This window comes from Daphnia pulex, chromosome 7, assembly GCF_021134715.1.
Source record: "Daphnia pulex isolate KAP4 chromosome 7, ASM2113471v1".
In the NCBI taxonomy this organism is placed as follows: Eukaryota; Metazoa; Arthropoda; class Branchiopoda; order Diplostraca; family Daphniidae; genus Daphnia; species Daphnia pulex.
The window spans coordinates 4,303,225-4,323,235 of record NC_060023.1 but is presented as its reverse complement, the minus strand read 5'-3'; the positions used below and the strand labels follow the sequence as shown (position 1 = coordinate 4,323,235).

The 20,011-nt window shown below is 39.8% G+C and overlaps 5 non-coding genes across 5 annotated transcripts; all 5 read left to right on the top strand.

Annotated features, from left to right (window-relative positions):
• The first annotated feature begins 411 nt into the window (after nt 1-411).
• Trnam-cau lies at nt 412-483 on the top strand. Its single transcript has one exon. It is a non-coding gene; the product is annotated as a tRNA-Met (tRNA).
• A 2,151-nt stretch (nt 484-2,634) lies between these two features.
• Trnam-cau lies at nt 2,635-2,706 on the top strand. Its single transcript has one exon. It is a non-coding gene; the product is annotated as a tRNA-Met (tRNA).
• A 9,248-nt stretch (nt 2,707-11,954) lies between these two features.
• On the top strand, nt 11,955-12,026 carry Trnam-cau. Its single transcript has one exon. It is a non-coding gene; the product is annotated as a tRNA-Met (tRNA).
• Nucleotides 12,027-12,371: 345 nt separating this feature from the next.
• On the top strand, nt 12,372-12,443 carry Trnam-cau. Its single transcript has one exon. It is a non-coding gene; the product is annotated as a tRNA-Met (tRNA).
• Nucleotides 12,444-13,678: 1,235 nt separating this feature from the next.
• Trnam-cau lies at nt 13,679-13,750 on the top strand. The gene has a single exon. It is a non-coding gene; the product is annotated as a tRNA-Met (tRNA).
• The last annotated feature ends 6,261 nt before the right edge of the window (nt 13,751-20,011 follow it).

Sequence of the window (20,011 nt, the reverse complement as noted above, 5' to 3'; positions counted from 1 at the left end):
TCTGCTAGACAAATGTTTTTTTGATGATGCAATGTATTTTCTAAAATTTCTCTGTGCACAGTAGACTTGAGCAATGTCGCATCGATGGTTCAGTGGTAGAATGCTCGCTTGCCACGTGGGCGGCCCGGGTTCGATTCCCGGTCTATGCAGTACTATATGAGAAAAAACTCAGAAATATTTCTTCAAATGAGTAAATTGAACAGATTTCGAATTTGTAGATATTATTAAAAATAAATCAACAAATAGATCGTGAGTCACTAAGGAATCTAATAAAAAGTAACTTTAATACAAAACCATGTCAATCGTGTTGGTTAACATCTTAGGCGAGAATTATGAAAATTGGAATCACCAATGATCAACAGAAGTACATATTTTTTTGAATGAGTTTCTATTTTTGAAATAGTAGATCCAAGCAGAGTGGCGCAGCGGAAGCGTGCTGGGCCCATAACCCAGAGGTCCGTAGATCGAAACTACGCTCTGCTAGACAAATGTTTTTTTGATGATGCAATGTATTTTCTAAAAATTTCTCTGTGCACAGTAAATTTGCATAGTGTCGCATCGATGGTTCAGTGGTAGAATGCTCGCTTGCCACGTGGGCGGCCCGGGTTCGATTCCCGGTCGATGCAGTACTAGTTTGGTAAGACCTCAGAAATATTTCTTCAAATTCTTCAAATGAGTAGTTTTGTAGGAATCTAATCAAAAGTTACATTATTACAAAACCATGTCAATCGTGTGGGTTAAAATCTTAGATGATAATTATGAAAATTGGAATCGCCAATGAACAACAGAAGTACACATTTTTTGGAATGAGTTTCTATTTTTGAAATAGTAGATCCAAGCAGAGTGGCGCAGCGGAAGTGTGCTGGGCCCATAACCCAGAGGTCCGTAGATCGAAACTACGCTCTGCTAGACAAATGTTTTTTTGATGATGCAATGTATTTTCTAAAATTTTCTCTGTGCACAGTAGACTTGAGCAATGTCGCATCGATGGTTCAGTGGTAGAATGCTCGCTTGCCACGTGGGCGGCCCGGGTTCGATTCCCGGTCTATGCAGTACTATATGAGAAAAAACTCAGAAATATTTCTTCAAATGAGTAAATTGAACAGATTTCGAATTTGTAGATATTATTAAAAATAAATCAACAAATAGATCGTGAGTCACTAAGGAATCTAATAAAAAGTAACTTTAATACAAAACCATGTCAATCGTGTTGGTTAACATCTTAGGCGAGAATTATGAAAATTGTAATCACCAATGATCAACAGAAGTACATATTTTTTTGAATGAGTTTCTATTTTTGAAATAGTAGTTCCAAGCAGAGTGGCGCAGCGGAAGCGTGCTGGGCCCATAACCCAGAGGTCCGTAGATCGAGACTACGCTCTGCTAGACAAATGTTTTTTTGATGATGCAATGTATTTTCTAAAAATTTCTCTGTGCACAGTAAATTTTTATAATGTCGCATCGATGGTTCAGTGGTAGAATGCTCGCTTGCCAAATGGGCGGCCCGGGTTCGATTCCCGGTCGATGCAGTACTAGTTTGGTAAGACCTCAGAAATATTTCTTCAAATTCTTCAAATGAGTAGTTTTGTAGGAATCTAATCAAAAGTTACATTATTACAAAACCATGTCAATCGTGTGGGTTAAAATCTTAGATGATAATTATGAAAATTGGAATCGCCAATGAACAACAGAAGTACACATTTTTTGGAATGAGTTTCTATTTTTGAAATAGTAGATCCAAGCAGAGTGGCGCAGCGGAAGTGTGCTGGGCCCATAACCCAGAGGTCCGTAGATCGAAACTACGCTCTGCTAGACAAATGTTTTTTTGATGATGCAATGTATTTTCTAAAATTTTCTCTGTGCACAGTAGACTTGAGCAATGTCGCATCGATGGTTCAGTGGTAGAATGCTCGCTTGCCACGTGGGCGGCCCGGGTTCGATTCCCGGTCTATGCAGTACTACATGAGAAAAAACTCAGAAATATTTCTTCAAATGAGTAAATTGAACAGATTTCGAATTTGTAGATATTATTAAAAATAAATCAACAAATAGATCGTGAGTCACTAAGGAATCTAATAAAAATTAACTTTAATACAAAACCATGTCAATCGTGTTGGTTAACATCTTAGGCGAGAATTATGAAAATTGGAATCACCAATGATCAACAGAAGTACATATTTTTTTGAATGAGTTTCTATTTTTGAAATAGTAGACCCAAGCAGAGTGGCGCAGCGGAAGCGTGCTGGGCCCATAACCCAGAGGTCCCTAGATCGAAACTACGCTCTGCTAGACAAATGTTTTTTTGATGATGCAATGTATTTTCTAAAAATTTCTCTGTGCACAGTAAATTTGCATAATGTCGCATCGATGGTTCAGTGGTAGAATGCTCGCTTGCCACGTGGGCGGCCCGGGTTCGATTCCCGGTCGATGCAGTACTAGTTTGGTAAGACCTCAGAAATATTTCTTCAAATGAGTAGTTTTGTAGGAATCTAATCAAAAGTTACATTATAACAAAACCATGTCAATCGTGTGGGTTAAAATCTTAGATGATAATTATGAAAATTGGAATCGCCAATGATCAACAGAAGTACACATTTTTTTGAATGAGTTTCTATTTTTGAAATGGTAGATCCAAGCAGAGTGGCGCAGCGGAAGCGTGCTGGGCCCATAACCCAGAGGTCCGTAGATCGAAACTACGCTCTGCTAGACAAATTTTTTTTTTGATGATGCAATGTATTTTCTAAAATTTTCTCTGTGCACAGTAGACTTGAGCAATGTCGCACCGATGGTTCAGTGGTAGAATGCTCGCTTGCCACGTGGGCGTCCCGGGTACGATTCCCGGTCTATGCAGTAGTATGTGGGTATAAACTCAGAAATATTTCTTCAAATGAGTAAACCCTGGTAGCACGCCTCTATCTATAGGATGTACGTCGCCCATCTTTTGCAGCCGAGTGAGATGTCTTAACCCGACGTCCATAGGATTGCCTATGTCTATACTAATGTCGCGCTGTAAGACATCTAAATGGGTACGGCTTACAGCCGTCTTCAAAAGACTTAAATTTAAGCAAAAAGAAAAAAAAGAAACGTTTCTCGATGGGCGCGAAACCACGTTCTTTGGAGTGGTACTCCAGTGCTCTACCCACTACACCACTCTATATTACTTTTCAACTGTGTTTTGTTCAACGGCTTTAAATTAATACTAGCAGTTAAAATTATGAAAATGTAAAGTCCTTGTCTTCCTAAGCTATCCTGTGGACAGATAATTTGGACATCTCACAGACGTCATGTTACGTCTGTCTGTTAAGCGTCTAATTTCTAGACACAAATGGATGTCCGTGATCGTATGAGAAACGTAGATCTATAGGACATCTATACGAAGATAGCATAAGGCCGTAGTAAATTGAGTATCTATGTGATATCCAATTTAGGTTGCAGATAGATCAGATTTGATTTAGACATTAAGACATCTATATGATAGACGATGGATGTAAGTGTGCTACCAGGGAATTGATCAGATATCGAATTTGTATATTTATTATTAAAAATAAATCAACAAATAGATCGTGAGTCACTAAGGAATCTAATCAAAAGTATAACTTTAATACAAAACCATGTCAATCGTGTTGGTTAACATCTTAGGCGAGAATTATGAAAATTGGAATTTCCAATGATCAACAGAAGTACACATTTTTTTGAATGAGTTTCTATTTTTGAAAGAGTAGATCCAAGCAGAGTGGCGCTGTTGAAGCTCGTTGGACCCATAACCCAGAGTTCCGTAGATCGAAACTACGCTCTGCTAGACAAATGTTTTTTTTCATGATGCAATGTATTTTCTAAAATTTTCTCTGTGCACAGAAGACTTGAGCAATATCGCATCGATGGTTCAGTGGTAGAATGCTCGCTTGTCACGTGGGCGGCCCGGGTTTGATTCCCGGTCTATGCAGTACTATATGGGTAAAAACTCAGAAATATTTCTGCAAATGAGTAAATAGACCAGATTTCGACTTTGTAGATATTATTAAAAATAAATCAACAAATAGATCGTGAGTCACTAAGGAATCTAATCAAAAGTAACTTTAATACAAAACCATGTCAATCGTGTTGGTTAACATCTTAGGCGATAATTATGAAAATTGGAATCGCCAATGATCAACAGAAGTACACATTTTTTTGAATGAGTTTCTATTTTTGAAGAGTAGCAGAGTGGCGCAGCGGAAGCATGCTGGGCCCATAACCCAGAGGTCCATAGATCGAAACTACGCTCTGCTAGACAAATGTTTGTTTGATGATGCAATGTATTTTCTAAAAATTTCTCTGTGTACAGTAGATTTTGGCAATGTCGCATCGGTGGTTCAGTGGTAGAATGCTCGCTTGCCACGTGGGCGGCCCGGGTTCGATTCCCGGTCTATGCAGTACTATGTGGGTAAAAACTCAGAAATATTTCTGCAAATGAGTAAATTGGTCAGATTTCAAATTTGTAGATATTATTAAAAATAAATCAACAAATAGATCGTGAATCACAAAGGAATCTAATAATAAGTAACTTTAATACAAAACCATGTCAATCGCAACATGTCCTCTCCGACTTAAGACAAGGCTGTGTCTGAAACTTTTCATGTAACAGACAAAGCCATGTCTTAGGTTTTCCTTATTTTTATTACATTGCCTCCTTATATTTGTTATACATTTATTTTATCCCTTTTCAATTCACAGCATAAATGTCCAAACGTTTATATTCCCTTTCATAATTTTCTAAAAAAATTTCTGTTTCAATGGTATGGGTTACATAAAAAATTTCAGACACAGCCTTATCTTAAGTCGCAGAGCATATGTTGCGGGTTGCACATTTTGAGAATTTTTTATCTTTTTATCTTAGCATTTCTTTAAAAAACTTAAACCTTAGCGTAAAGCAATTATCAAGTTTACTTCAAGATTTGAAAAAAAATATTTTTTGAAAATTCTTCCCATTTTCATTGTTGGAGCTTGGATACGTTGCTTAAAAAGTCGGTAAATTTTTAATGTGTAGATATTCACACATGGCCTCCGGCGGTAAATTTGCAGGGTAGAGGTTGTGTTATATTGACTCCGGCGGTAAATTTGCAGGGTAGAGGATATTAACCATTTGCCTCCGGCAGTAAATTAGTAGTTGAATTTTTCACGCATAGCTTCCGGCTGTTTTTTTTTCAATATGTATATTCTTTAATTTTACTGTTTAGTTTTGTGTAAAAAAAAAATTTTTTCGCGAAATTTTGACTTGTCTGAGTCATGGCTAACAAAATCATCCGTAAAAAAAAATTATCCTTATAAAAAGTAAGTCTATCACTGGAATTCAACCATGAATCTCTTTATTACTAAGCCAGTGCTATAACCTTTATGCTATTTCAGATTAAAATATAGCCATTTAACAAGCAATCCACCACTCAACCGCACCAAATCCATGGACCCCACTTTTTTTCCCATTCCGCTATGGACGCTAGGAACGCGAGGGAGAGTAATAAAAAATGGCGACTAGGTCGGGTGGGAAACTGGTCAAAATTACACTTTACTAGATTGGGAATAACTCGGTCAATCTAATTCGGAATGTAAATTCCTTTTGGATTGGTATTAAGGGATGGCCAAGCAAACTTTTGGTTGAATTTGTTTTTTTTTAAGGTTAGCATTTACCCAAAAAGCGATGCCAAAGACCCCCTAAAATTGTTAAAATTTGAAAAAACTCAAACTTTAACATTAAATATCTCCCAAACGGCAGGGAATATTTAAATTCTGCAAAAACAGGTGAATCCGGACTAAAAAACTGAATATGCCTGAATTATTTCAGATTTCTTAGTCCCATAGCGGAATGGGAAAAAAAAGTGGGGTCCATGGATTTGGTGCGGTTGAGTGGTGGATTGCTTGTTAAAAAATATATATTGTTTTGCGTCAACGCCGTGTTTTTTGCGTGAAAAATTTTCTATCTCGATAAATCGTCGGTACCGCACCTTGGCTGCACGTATCCATCCCCTGACACGCCGTTATTCCCGATAAACGAGGTAGGCGGGAGTGGGCTTGATCCACCATACTTGACATCTTAAAGCCAGAGCCATAGCCACTACACCGTCAGCTGCTGTGATTATGTAACCTTTGCTAGATTCAATTGGCCTCCGGCGGTAAATTTGGTGGGTAGAGATGTTCACGCATTGCCTGACATAGGATATTCACGCACGATTTAATTAAACGAACGCGACAACGAATACGATTGCGGTCACGGGGCAGACGAGTAGCGCACGATCGTTCATTATTTTAGTGCTTATTGCGGGCCCGTCCGTTATTTTAGCGCAAAGCGAAATCCGTCATCTGTTTTAAGCGGCTCGCACAGCAATAAACAGTTTCGTTGAATATTTTGTGCTAGATCTAGCGCTAATCTAAGCGTGCATGGCGATAATGATTGAATTTTGTTTAACTTTTGTGAATTGCGCTATTAAGTTCATTGATAGCATTTACGAAACGAGGAGAACCAGCTAAAATAAATATTTTCAGCGAAAAATCGATAAGTCAAATATTTCGTGCTAGATCTAGCGCTATGTAAGCGCGCTTGTCGAAAATGATTTAATTGAGATAAACTCACGCGCGATGCGCTAAATTCTGTGCAATACATTTCACATATAATTTACGAAACGCTTTGCGCTACTTAACGCACATCGCATTTAAGTAAAATGAACGGGCGCACTTCTCGTAAATTTTGGCTTGAAATTAATGGCGCTAAATTTTGCGCATCTTGCAGACGCATACACATAGGCTACAAGAGCGCCTGAAATTTGATCTATTGTCCTGTATAGAAATGTACAGTCACGCGCATGTCTATTTTTAGCGATTATTGCGGGCCGGTTCACCATTTTAGCACTAAGTACCGCCTGTCTACTGTTTTGGGCGGCTCGCTCTAAACAAATAATTAATTTAATAATATCGCGCTAGATCTATAGCGCTACTAAGCGCGCATTGCGCTAATTTTTTTCTTCTAAATAACTTACGCACGATTAAAATAATTGCGTGCGCTACTTAACGCGCATCACACTAAACGAGCACCCTTCTCATAAATTTTCATATGAAATTTATCCCGCTAATATTTTAACCATAAAATTCACTTGCTGGCGACGACACGTACACAGATTAGTCCGATGATGGGTTTCACGACGGTCGATCTGTCCCGGTTGATCGGCTACCCGTCGTTGACGGCTTTTCTTTACGGCCGAGAGACTTCGCTACTCAATAAATTTAAAAAAAATATTATTTAAAACCAAAATTTGCGAGAAGTGCGCTTGTTGAATTTACTTAAATGCGATGTTCGTTAGCCTAAAGTAGCGCTAAATATTTAAATTAGCGCTTGCGCGTTTCGCTAATAAAATAATGAAAAAAACCGCGCTAAATTTCGCTTATCGTGCACAAGTTTATCACAAGTAAATGACAAGCGCAATGCGAGCTTACATCGCGCTAGATCCAGTCTAGATCTAGCGCGAAATATTTGACTAATCTATATTTCGCGCTAAATATTTTTTTACCGGGATATCCGGGTTTCGTAAATTATATAATGAACTTGATAGCGCTACGTCTAGCGCATCCCTCGAAAGTTAAGCATAAATAAATCATTAGCGCCATGAGCGCTTATAAAGATAGCCCTAATTCTTGCTCGAAATAATTGACTTCGTTATTTTTCGTGCAGCGAGCCGCCAAGAACGGGATGGGCGACGATTACGCTTAAATAACGGACGGGTGCGTGTGCTACTCGTCTGACCGCTGTCGCCACAATCGTGTTCCTTGCCTCGCCTGTTTAATAAATTTTAGTGCGATGCGCGTTAGGTAGCGCAATAACATATTTATTTAATCGCTTTCGCGTTTCGTAATAAATCTGACGAAATGAATTTTCGATAAATTATAGCGCATCCGGCATCGCGTGCTATAGTAAAGCGCAAGTAAATTATTAGTAGCCTACTATGCGTTTAAAAGTGTATGCTGTTATTTCCGCTTTGCCAGCAGCCTGAAATAGCAGACAGGCGACATAGCGCTAGATCTAGCACGAATTATTTGACTGTTTTAGCGCTAATGTCTGTTTCTGAGCGAAGAACCACCTGTCTATACTGTTTTAGGCGGCTCACTCCGCGCAAATAATTAATTCAAAAATATCGTGCTAGATCTAGCTCATAAGCGCGCATTGCACTAATGATCTGGATAACTTGCTTGCAATAAGCTAAATAGCGCACGATAAATATCATCATAAAATTTAAGAAACGAGCAAGTGCTAAAAATAATATTTTGCGCTAATTAACGCGCATCACACTAAATTTATTTAAACGGATGCACTTCTTATAAATTATCGACTGAAATTAATCCCGCTCATATTTTACCCTTAAATTCCGTGCTGGCCCGACTAGTGAGACTACCGCTTGCTTGCAACGACACACATGTGGTTCATGTAGTCGCAAAGGGGCAGTACTACAAGCCCGGAATTAAACGGCGAAATATTACTGCAATAAATGTCAGCCCAAACTTTGCGGGATGTGCTTCCGTTGTATTTACTTTAATTCGATGCGCGTTAAGTAGCTATATGAATTAATTTTTTAAATAGAATTGAATTTTTTCTTTAATATTATGATACAATTCATGGCGAAGAATAATAATTAACAAGAAATAGCAAATTGCGCGTAAGTTAATCTTAATTAAATCATAAGCGTCATGCACGCTTATTAGCGAGAAATCTAGCGCGAATTATTTAACGTAATTATTTTCATGGAGCGAGCTTCTGAAAAAGCGGACAGGCGACGCTTAGCGATAAAGTAACGTGTGATGCTCAAAATTCGGCGCAATTTATTTCAGCCGGAAATTTGCCAGAAGTGCGACAGTTCAATTTAGCCTACTTGAATATGATGCGCGGTAAGCAGCGTTAAATATTTATTTCAGTGCTTGCGCGTTTCATAAATAATAGGATTAAATAAATTAGAAAAAATTTAGCGCAACGTGCGGAAGTTAATCAAAAAAACATTAGCACAATTCGCGCTTACATAGCACTAGATCTAGCACGAATTAGCCTATTTGACTTCGTGATTTTTCGAGCTAAAGATTTATTATAGCGGTTTATCTTCGTTTCATAAATTATACTATATTAAACTTGATTGCGATTAATTTATCGCATCCCTCAAAAGTTAAGGAAAAATGTATCGTTATTAGCGCCATGCTCGCTTAGATAGCAATATTGATCTAGCGCGAAATATTTGACTTTGTTTTTTTTTGTTCACTGAGCGGACGGGCGGCACTTAGCGCTAAAATAATGGATGGCCGGATCCGTGATAAGCACTAAAATAACGGACAAGCGTTCGGTACTCGTCCGACAAGTCACCGCAATCGTTTTCCTTGTCGCGCCCATTTAATAATATTTGATACGATGCGCGTTTATTAGTGCAAACTATTTATTTCAGCGCTTGTGCGTTTCGTAAATTTTACCAATTTAGCGCTTCGTTCGCAAGTTAAGTACAAATAAATTATTAGAGCAATTGACTTGATTGCGATGCGCGTTATGTTTGTATGATATGTAGCGCTAAATAATTATTTTAGCGCTTATATCGCTCTTTTATAATATGATGGAATTAATTGCGCGTAATTTAGATCATCGCGCGAAAGATAATTTAAATTTATTTTTTAGCGCCATGCGCGCTTAATATATAGCGCTAGATCTAAAACGAATATATGTATATCTAAAAAAACTTTCAGCATTCATAAATTTTCTCATAAATAAAATATATCTAAAATAAATCTGGCTGGATATAAAATATATCGCACATATGTAATCTTCGCGTTTACCTTTCGCTTAGTAGCGCTATATATAGTATAGTCCCTTGTCTATAAAGCGCAAAGGGCTAAATTGGGGAGGAGTTTGTTTGTGTATCTGTCTGTTTGTTTGTCTGTAGGTGTGAGCGCACGCTGTAATTGGTCGAGCTTACCACCGGAGGCAATACGTCATCACATCTATCTTACAAGGGTACCACCGGAGGCTATGCCGCTCTACCCTGCGAATTTACCGCCGGAGGCCGTGCGGGATTTCTCTACCCTAGAAATTTACCGCCGGAGGCCAAGCGTGAATATACTATGTCAGGCAATGCGTGAACATCTCTACCCTACAAATTTACCGCCGGAGGCCAATTGAATCTAGCAAAGGTTACACAATCAAAGCAGCTGACGGTGTAGTGGCTATGGCTCTGGCTTTAAGATGTCAAGTATGGTGGATCAAGCCCACTCCCGCTTACATCGTTGATCGGGAATAACGGCGTGTCAGGGGAAGGATACGTGCAGCCAATGTGCGGTACCGACGATATATCGTGATAGAAAATTTTTCACGCAAAAAACACGGCGTTGACGCAAAACAATATATATATTTTTTAAATGGCTATATTTTAATCTGAAAAAGCATAATGGTTATAGCACTGGCTTAGTAATAAAGAGATTCATGGTTGAATTCCAGTGATAGACTTACTTTTTATAAGGATAAATTTTTTTTTTACGGATGCTTTTGTTAGCCATGACTCAGACAAGTCAAAATTTCGCGAAAAAAATTTTTTTTACACAAAACTAAACAGTAAAATTAAAGAATATACATATTGAAAAAAAACAGCTGGAAGCAATGCGTGAAAAATTCTACTACTAATTTACCGCCGGAGGCAAAACGTTAATATCCTCTATCCTGCAAATTTACCGCCGGAGTCAATATAACACAACCTCTACCCTGCAAATTTACCGCCGGAGGCCATGTGTGAATATCTACACATTAAAAATTTACCGACTTTTTAAGCAACGTATCCAAGCTCCAACAATGAAAATGGGAAGAATTTTCAAAAAATGTTTTTTTTTAAAGTAAACTTGATAATTGCTTTACGCTAAGGTTTAAGTTTTTTAAAGAAATGCTAAGATAAAAAGAAAAAAAAATTCAAAATGTGCAACCCGCAACATATGCTCTGCGACTTAAGATAAGGCTGTGTCTGAAATGTTTTATGTAACCCATACCATTGAAACAGAAAATTTTTTAGAAAATTATGAAAGGGAATATAAACGTTTGGACGTTTATGCTGTGAATTGAAAAGGAATAAAATAAATGTATAACAAATATAAGGAGGCAATGTAATAAAAATAAGGAAAACCTAAGACATGGCTTTGTCTGTTACATGAAAAAGTTTCAGACACAGCCTTTTGGTCTATGCAGTACTATATGGGTAAAAACTCAGAAATATTTCTGCAAATGAGTAAATTGATCAGATTTCGAATTTGTAGATATTATTCAAATAAATCAACAAATAGATCGTGAGTCACTTAGGAATCTAATCAAAAATAACTTTAATACAAAACCATGTCAATCGTGTTGGTTAACATCTTAGGCGATAATTATGAAAATTGGAATCGCCAATGATCAACAGAAGAACACATTTTTTGGAATGAGTTTCTTTTTTTGAAAGAGTAGATTCAAGCAGAGTGGCGCAGCGGAAGCGTGCTGTGCCCATAATCCTGAGGTCCGTCGATTGAAACTACGCTCTGCTAGACAAATGTTTTTTTGATGATGCAATGTATTTTCTAAAATTTTCTCTGTGCACAGTAGACTTGAGCAATGTCGCATCGATGGTTCAGTGGTAGAATGCTCGCTTGCCACGTGGGCGGTCCGGGTTCGATTCCCGGTCTATGCAGTACTATATGGGTAAAAACTCAGAAATATATAAATGAGTAAATTGAACAGATTTCGAATTTGTAGATATTATTAAAAATAAATCAACAAATAGATCGTGAGTCACTAAGGAATCTTATCAAAAGTAACTTTAATACAAAACTATGTCAATCGTGTTGGTTAACATCTTAGGCGAGAATTATGAAAATTGGAATCGCCAATGATCAACAGAAGTACATATTTTTTTGAATGAGTTTCTATTTTTGAAATAGTAGATCCAAGCAGAGTGGCGCAGCGGAAGCGTGCTGGGCCCATAACCCAGAGGTCCGTAGATCGAAACTACGCTCTGCTAGACAAATGTTTTTTTGATGATGCAATGTATTTTCTAAAAATTTCTTTGTGCACAGTAAATTTGCATAATGTCGCATCGATGATTCAGTGGTAGAATGCTCGCTTGCCAAGTGGGCAGCCCGGGTTCGATTCCCGGTCTAAGCAGTACTAGTTTGGTAAGAACTCAGAAATATTTCTGCAAATGAGTAGTATTGTAGGAATCTAATCAAAAGTTACATTATTACAAAATCATTTCAATCTTGTGGGTTAAAATCTTAGATGATAATTATGAAAATTGGAATCGCCAATGATCAACAGAAGTACACATTTTTTGGAATGAGTTTCTATTTTTGAAATAGTAGATCCAAGCAGAGTGGCGCAGCGGAAGCGTGCTGGGCCCATAACCCAGAGGTCCGTAGATCGAAACTACGCTCTGCTAGACAAATGTTTTTTTGATGATGCAATGTATTTTCTAAAATTTTCTCTGTGCACAGTAGATTTGAGCAATGTCGCATCGATGGTTCAGTGGTAGAATGCTCGCTTGCCACGTAGTCGGCCCGGGTTCAATTCCCGGTCTATGCAGCGTAAGTTGTAAAAACTCAGAAATATTTCTTCAAATGAGTAAATTGAACAGATTTCGAATTTTTAGATATTATTAAAAATAAATCAACAAATAGATCGTGAGTCACTAAGGAATCTAATCAAAAGTAACTTTAATACAAAACCATGTCAATCGTGTTGGTTAACATCTTAGGCGAGAATTATGAAAATTGGAATCGCCAATGATCAACAGAAGTACATATTTTTTTGAATGAGTTTCTATTTTTGAAATAGTAGATCCAAGCAGAGTGGCGCAGCGGAAGCGTGCTGGGCCCATAACCCAGAGGTCCATAGATCGAAACTACGCTCTGCTAGACAAATGTTTTTTTGATGATGCAATGTATTTTCTAAAAATTTCTCTGTGCACAGTAAATTTGCATAATGTCGCATCGATGGTTCAGTGGTAGAATGCTCGCTTGCCACATGGGCGGCCCGGGTTCGATTCCCGGTCGATGCAGTACTAGTTTGGTAGGACCTCAGAAATATTTCTTCAAATGAGTAGTTTTGTAGGAATCAATCAAAAGTTACATTATTACAAAACCATGTCAATCGTGTGGGTTAAAATCTTAGATGATAATTATGAAAATTGGAATCGCCAATGAACAACAGAAGTACACATTTTTTGGAATGAGTTTCTATTTTTGAAAGAGTATATTCAAGCAGAGTGGCGCAGCGGAAGCGTGCTGGGCCCATAACCCAGAGGTCCATAGATCGAAACTACGCTCTGCTAGACAAATGTTTTTTTGATGATGCAATGTATTTTCTAAAAATTTCTCTGTGCACAGTAAATTTGCATAATGTCGCATCGATGGTTCAGTGGTAGAATGCTCGCTTGCCACATGGGCGGCCCGGGTTCGATTCCCGGTCGATGCAGTACTAGTTTGGTAGGACCTCAGAAATATTTCTTCAAATGAGTAGTTTTGTAGGAATCAATCAAAAGTTACATTATTACAAAACCATGTCAATCGTGTGGGTTAAAATCTTAGATGATAATTATGAAAATTGGAATCGCCAATGAACAACAGAAGTACACATTTTTTGGAATGAGTTTCTATTTTTGAAAGAGTATATTCAAGCAGAGTGGCGCAGCGGAAGCGTGCTGGGCCCATAACCCAGAGGTCCGTAGATCGAAACTACGCTCTGCTAGACAAATGTTTTTTTAATGATGCAATGTATTTTCTAAAATCTTCTCTGTGCACAGTAGACTTGAGCAATGTCGCATCGATGGTTCAGTGGTAGAATGCTCGCTTGCCACGTGGGCGGCCCGGGTTCGATTCCCGGTCGATGCAGTACTAGTTTGGTAAGACATCAGAAATATTTCTTCAAATGAGTAGTTTTGTAGGAATCTAATCAAAAGTTACTTTTCAATGTTAACACGTTTGAAAAGTACACTTTTCTCTTACGTTCACTACTGTACCTTACTGTATACTACTGTATACTCTATCAAATAATTAGGTTCCAAGCAAGCGGTTGGGTCATACAAACCCCTAACACTTCATTCCAGATACCAGGTGATTAGTACCTGTAACCCTCTTAAATAAAAGTGGCAAGCAATGGAACTAAATTGAGGCAATCGATTTGGTATGATGCCTACATGAGGATAAAAAACATATACGAGGCAACGTCGGTCTTAAAGTACCATCGGCTGCTGTTATTTCGTGAGCGGTACTGTCCAAATCTGTAGTATAAAAATGGAGAGCCAAAGTCTAGATACCGTGTCAACTGCCCAGGGTCAGAAATCCGAGTTGTCTTTTGGTCTTGAAGCCGCTCAGCATTATCTGTCGAAATCCGTACGAAGCTCAAAAAAGCAGCAGGTATTCCTTCGTTCATTACTTGCAGTGATATGCCAGTGAAAACATGCTTCCCTTCGATCCCATAGTACGACCGCGTGTACGGAATCTGGCGTGAATTTTGCTGCCGAAACCAAGTACCAGAGTTTGGGGTTGGTCATGAGCATTTGGCCGCTTGTCTATCCCTCGTGATGATGCGGGACCAGTCCTATTCCAAGGTTGTTATGCTGAGTGCTGCCATTGCTAATGAGCATCGGATTCGTATGCTGCCGTCGCCGACAACTCATGAAACAATATCCACTTTGTTTCGTGGGTTTCGTAATGAACATCCACAGACTCGTGCTGCCAAATTGCCAATTACTGAAGAAATTCTGGACAAGATGTATGCCCACCTCTACCAAACTCAACATGGAAGAGACGGACTGCGGGCGTCTGTTGTTCTCTGGAGAACAGTATGGAGGATCTCGATGGAGTATCACACTCTCGGAAGGTTTAGCGACATCGTCAAGCTTTGTAGAAAAGACGTCAACTACGTCACGGACCCTTCGCCCCATCTGAGGATTTTATTCAAAGGTGGGAAGAACGACCAGTATACCGAGGGTGGTGAGCGTGTAGTAGCCTCAAATCCAGACGTTAAACGCTGTCGTGTTCAGCTTACGTTGAACTATTTCCGATTCCTTGGCCTTTCCTACGATGGTTATCTCGTTCCTTTGTGTACTGCCAAAAATTCCCCAAATCCTGCCAAATCTGTACCGTACAGTGGGGCTTTGACTGACCTGAAGAAGTTGATGAACTTGTTGGGTTACGACGAGAAACTCTACGGTGAGCATTCTGGAAAGAGAGGTGGAGCGACTACAGCAGCAGCTCATGGAGCTACTGACAAACAGCTGAAACGTCTGGGAGGGTGGCGTTCCGATGCAATGCCCGCCAAATATGTTGATCTCTCCATCCCAAGTCGTCTCTCTATGTCGGAGTTGTTGCAAAAGAAAGTTTGAGTTGTACAAATAATAATTAATGTAACTGGCAGTCTTTGTCACATTCGCCATTTCGTCATTTATTTAATCGAAACATTGTTTGGTCCTACAGACGTGAGTCAAAACAAAGTTGAAGAAATTCAAATTTGGTTTTCCCTGCAAATGGAGAATGTGGATTGTAAGTTCCTTGAATGATGAAAGGCCTACAGGTTTTCATGTAGTTAAAAGGCCACAGAAGTCTGCCTTCATTGTTAAAGATTTCCACCCAGTAATCCGCCGTTTTCCATTTCGGTACGAACAAAATTCCAGTAGTTCTTGAAGTCTTTAATCGTCTAACAATTCTGATGATCTCCTGTATTGGTGGACAGATCCAAGCCACTTCGTCATCCCACGAATGGGAAAAAGCGTCAATGCCTGACGTACCAGGGCAAAAGAAATTGGAATAGAAACGTTGGCATTTTGAGTTACGGTCGGAAGCGAATAGATCGATGGTGAATTTAAATCTTGTCCTGTTCCTTTGGAAAGTTTGGTCATCGACTTGCCAATTGTCCGTATCAGTCGTCTTTGAACCATCGTCTGCTATCTTAATTCGGGGGTCGTCTCGTAGTAGATGGATTGGGATAATTCTGGTGTTAAGTCTCTTGCAACGAATCATTATTTGAAAAACATCCTTTTGGATGTGACGTTTTCCCGATCCTTTTGTCAAAAAAGTCACCAAGTTTTGGCTGTCAGTGAGCCAATAGATGTTGGTGGCCTTGGTGGTGAACGTGCCTGTTTGTTCATAATATTCCATTGTTTTTGCGACAGCCAGTAGTTCTCGGTGACCGGAAGACAACATTCTTTCGTCTTCGTTTAAAATTCCACGGAAATAAAGGTGATCTCCTTTAATTGAGTAGGCACAGGTTGCATATCCGGACGCGTCGCTGGCCCAGATTTTTTCTTCGTTTGTGCGCACATGATTAGCGACGAAACTAGATTTCATGAATGAACTGGGCGGTCCGATGATGGACAGGACAGAAATTTCAGTAGCCGCCGATCGAATGGGGGAATTGTCAAATTCTGAGCAATTGTCGACGAAGAATTGTAAGCCGTCTTGAGCTTCTTTACTCATCACCAACGACGAATTCCATCCTCTCCGTTGTGTGGCCTCCTCTAAAACTGCGTAAGAAGCCCTGGCTGCTATTACAACTATCGGCCCTAGTGCCGGTTCCGTTGCTACTATTTTCCCGATAGTTCCGGCTAATTCTTTGGCTGGAAACGATTTCGATCCGTGTGAGATCGTCTCCGAAACTTGTTGTAGTATGCGTTGTTTCTTGGCTTCCTGAAGACGGACTGTCATGCTGGCAGTGTCGATAATGAATCCGAGGTATTCCTTGGACTGGTTAGCATCTCCGTCTTTGTCGGATTTTTCGACTTCCAGTATCCATCCCGAAGATTTTAGAACTTTGTAGACGAACGTACGTTGATCTTCTGCTTTGCACTTTGTTTCTGCGACGATCCTGCCGTCGTCCAGATAAATTGAATGTCGAATCCCCTTTTCGTGAATATAGGCGTTCACAGGTTTGAAGAGCTTTGTCAGACAGTGTACAGCTGAGGACAGTCCAAAGGGAAGGTATAAGAAGACAAAATACTGTTTACCACCGTCTGGTTTTGGTATGGCAGCACCTAAATACTTTGTTTGTGACGGGTGAATCTGGACGTGATGGTAGGCCGCCTTGAGATCGTACGTCACTTGGAAGTCCCCTTCTCTTGTTATCTCCAACGACCTCCGAAGATGGGAGAGCACAACTTTTTGTTCCTTTACATACAAGTTGACACATCTGGACCCGTCCCAACAGAGTCTGTTTTTGGTTATACCGTCTCGGCCGAATTTCTTTGATACCGTTAAAGGAGATACGCAGAGCGGCTTCTTGTCTCTGAACTCAATAACTCCACGTTTTTGAAGTTCAGCGACCGCTTGAATAACAAAAGGCATATCTTGCATAGCCGATTTGTTGTTGGCCTCCTCGTAAGCTGGAGGTGATTCAACGAAAGGGATTACATATCCCTGGGTTAATACGTCCATAACCCATTCACTGGCCTGTAGGTCATTCTGCCAGAAAGCCCTGACATCTTCTGAATGGATTGAACCAGGATAGAACTCTATCACAGGAGTGCTCTTTTGTTGAGCAAAACTCTCGTCTGGCCTCGGGCTGTCTGCCTCAGCAACATGCCGTCCAGTGTCAGAGGCACCAGTGTCTACCAGTTCACTGCAGTAGTTGAACACAAATAATAAAAAATTCCGTATAAGTCTCCTGTACAACACATTTATTGTTTATTGACTCATTAGTAGTAGACAGCGGAATGTTTACTTGTGTTGCTTTGGACATTGTTTGAAAAAATTTCCCGGTTGCCCGCAGAGATGACATTTGAATTCCGACTTGTCTGGTCGTTTTCCGTCTCTCGTGTTCCCACCTCGACCTCCGTGTCCATAGCCACCACCACCGTGTCCATGGCCACCACGTCCGGTAGATTGGTAGGGTCCATGATCCGATCGGCTTAAAGAGTAGTCGCCGTGGTAGGATGCGCCACCTTTGTAGCGTTTTCATCGGCTGCCGTGTCTCTCTTTTTCTCTCTCACGTTCACGTTTCTCGCGGTCCATCTTCTTCTCCCGCTCTTCCAACACCTTTGCCAGTTCCGGGTCCAGGAACTCACCAGCCTTTCGTCGTGCAAGCTTGTCGGCAGTTTCTTGATCGTATTTGCGCCACACTTGTAGTACAAAGAGGCGATCTCGCATGGATTCATCCGATTTTCGGAACTCGGCAAGAGTATTCATGGCTGCTTGTTTCGTGACGCCGGCGGGCATTGTATTAATCAAGGCTATTGATGTAAGGATTCCATTTTGAAGAGGCAGCAGGGCCTTTTGTGTAGCTTCCAGTTGCTGTAATAGACAAACAAATAACAGTTGTTGTCATTGGAGAATTCCATATTTACAGTAAACAAGCATCTTATGACTAAAGATCTTGGCTGTATCCTATGATCGGATAGAAACGTTTCTCAGAGATTGGATCGGTGGTGTTTCTCTCTTGGCTCATGTCTGGTTACATGCAGTCCGACTGTTGGTGTAATTCTCTCAAACCATGGCTGTGTACATGCGTTTAATTCCCGGCTCATGTCTGGTTACATGCAGCTTTAGTTTAAAAAGATCGGTTGAAAACAACGTCGAAGTATCTGTCAATTACTGTAACCCATGGCTGAATACATGCGGTTGGTCCTGGCTCATGTCTGATTACATGCAGCTCACAGGTTAAAAAAGAATCGATGGAAAACATCGTCAAAGTAATCTACAATTACTGCAACCCATGGCTGAATACATGCGGTTGAGTCTTGGCTCATGTCTATTACATGCAGCACAATTAGTGAAAGGATAAGTGGAATCATAACCGCAAATTATTCGATTTTCTCAGACATAACGTTCGTTAAGCACGTTAGGTTCTGACATTTTTCGGCAACGGGCCCATGTTGGCTTATTAAAGCACCGGCGGAAAGGTAATGCTTTTCTCGATCTACATTAAAAAATTTGAATTTATTTGACGCCACTTGCCTATCCGGCGTTGGTTAAATTGAACTTAGTTGCTGAAAATAAAGGTAAAAGATACAGCAGCCAAACAAACGACAATGCAATACTCATGACTGGGACATGCAATATGAAATATCACGTCGTCGTGTCGTCGTTGTTGGCTAAATTTGTAATAAATTTTAATTGGCTCATGACTGGTTACATGCAGCCTATCATATCCCGTCAGTGACATACAATTCTTCCAGGTGAACGATTTGCATTTAAAAATCTTATTACCTCACGGAGAACTTTTTCACGATCCGGAACGGCCTCGATGAATCCCGCCAATCTAGCTCTGGCAGTGGCCAAATCTTCTGCCGTGAGGGTTTCCCAGTCCTTTGGGAAAAAGGGTTTCGCCATAGTAGCACTTTTTCTTCGAATTCAATGTCAAGTTAATCCAAGTATGTTGATTTTCACTAAATTGAAGGACTGTAACACAATTTCACGTGTTTCCCCGGCCGGGACTTGCTTGTGAATAGTTGTCTGCTACAGTGTTGGAAACACTGTTGCCAGATAGTCTTATATAAGACTATATGGTTACAACCATTCACTTCATAGAAAAGTGATCACATTATTACAAAACCATGTCAATCGTGTGGGTTAAAATCTTAGATGATAATTATGAAAATTGGAATCGCCAATGATCAACAGAAGTGCACATTTTTTTGAATGAGTTTCTATTTTTGAAATAGTAGATCCAAGCAGAGTGGCGCAGCGGAAGCGTGCTGGGCCCATAACCCAGATGTCCGTAGATCGAAACTACGCTCTGCTAGACAAATGGTTTTTTTGATGATGCAATGTATTTTCTAAAAATTTCTCTGTGCACAGTAAATTTGCACAATGTCGCATCGATGGTTCAGTGGTAGAATGCTCGCTTGCCACGTGGGCGGCCCGGGTTTGATTCCCGGTCGATGCAGTACTAGTTTGGTAAGACCTCAGAAATATTTCTTCAAATGAGTAGTTTTGTAGGAATCTAATCAAAAGTTACATTATTACAAAACCATGTCAATCGTGTGGGTTAAAATCTTAGATGATAATTATGAAA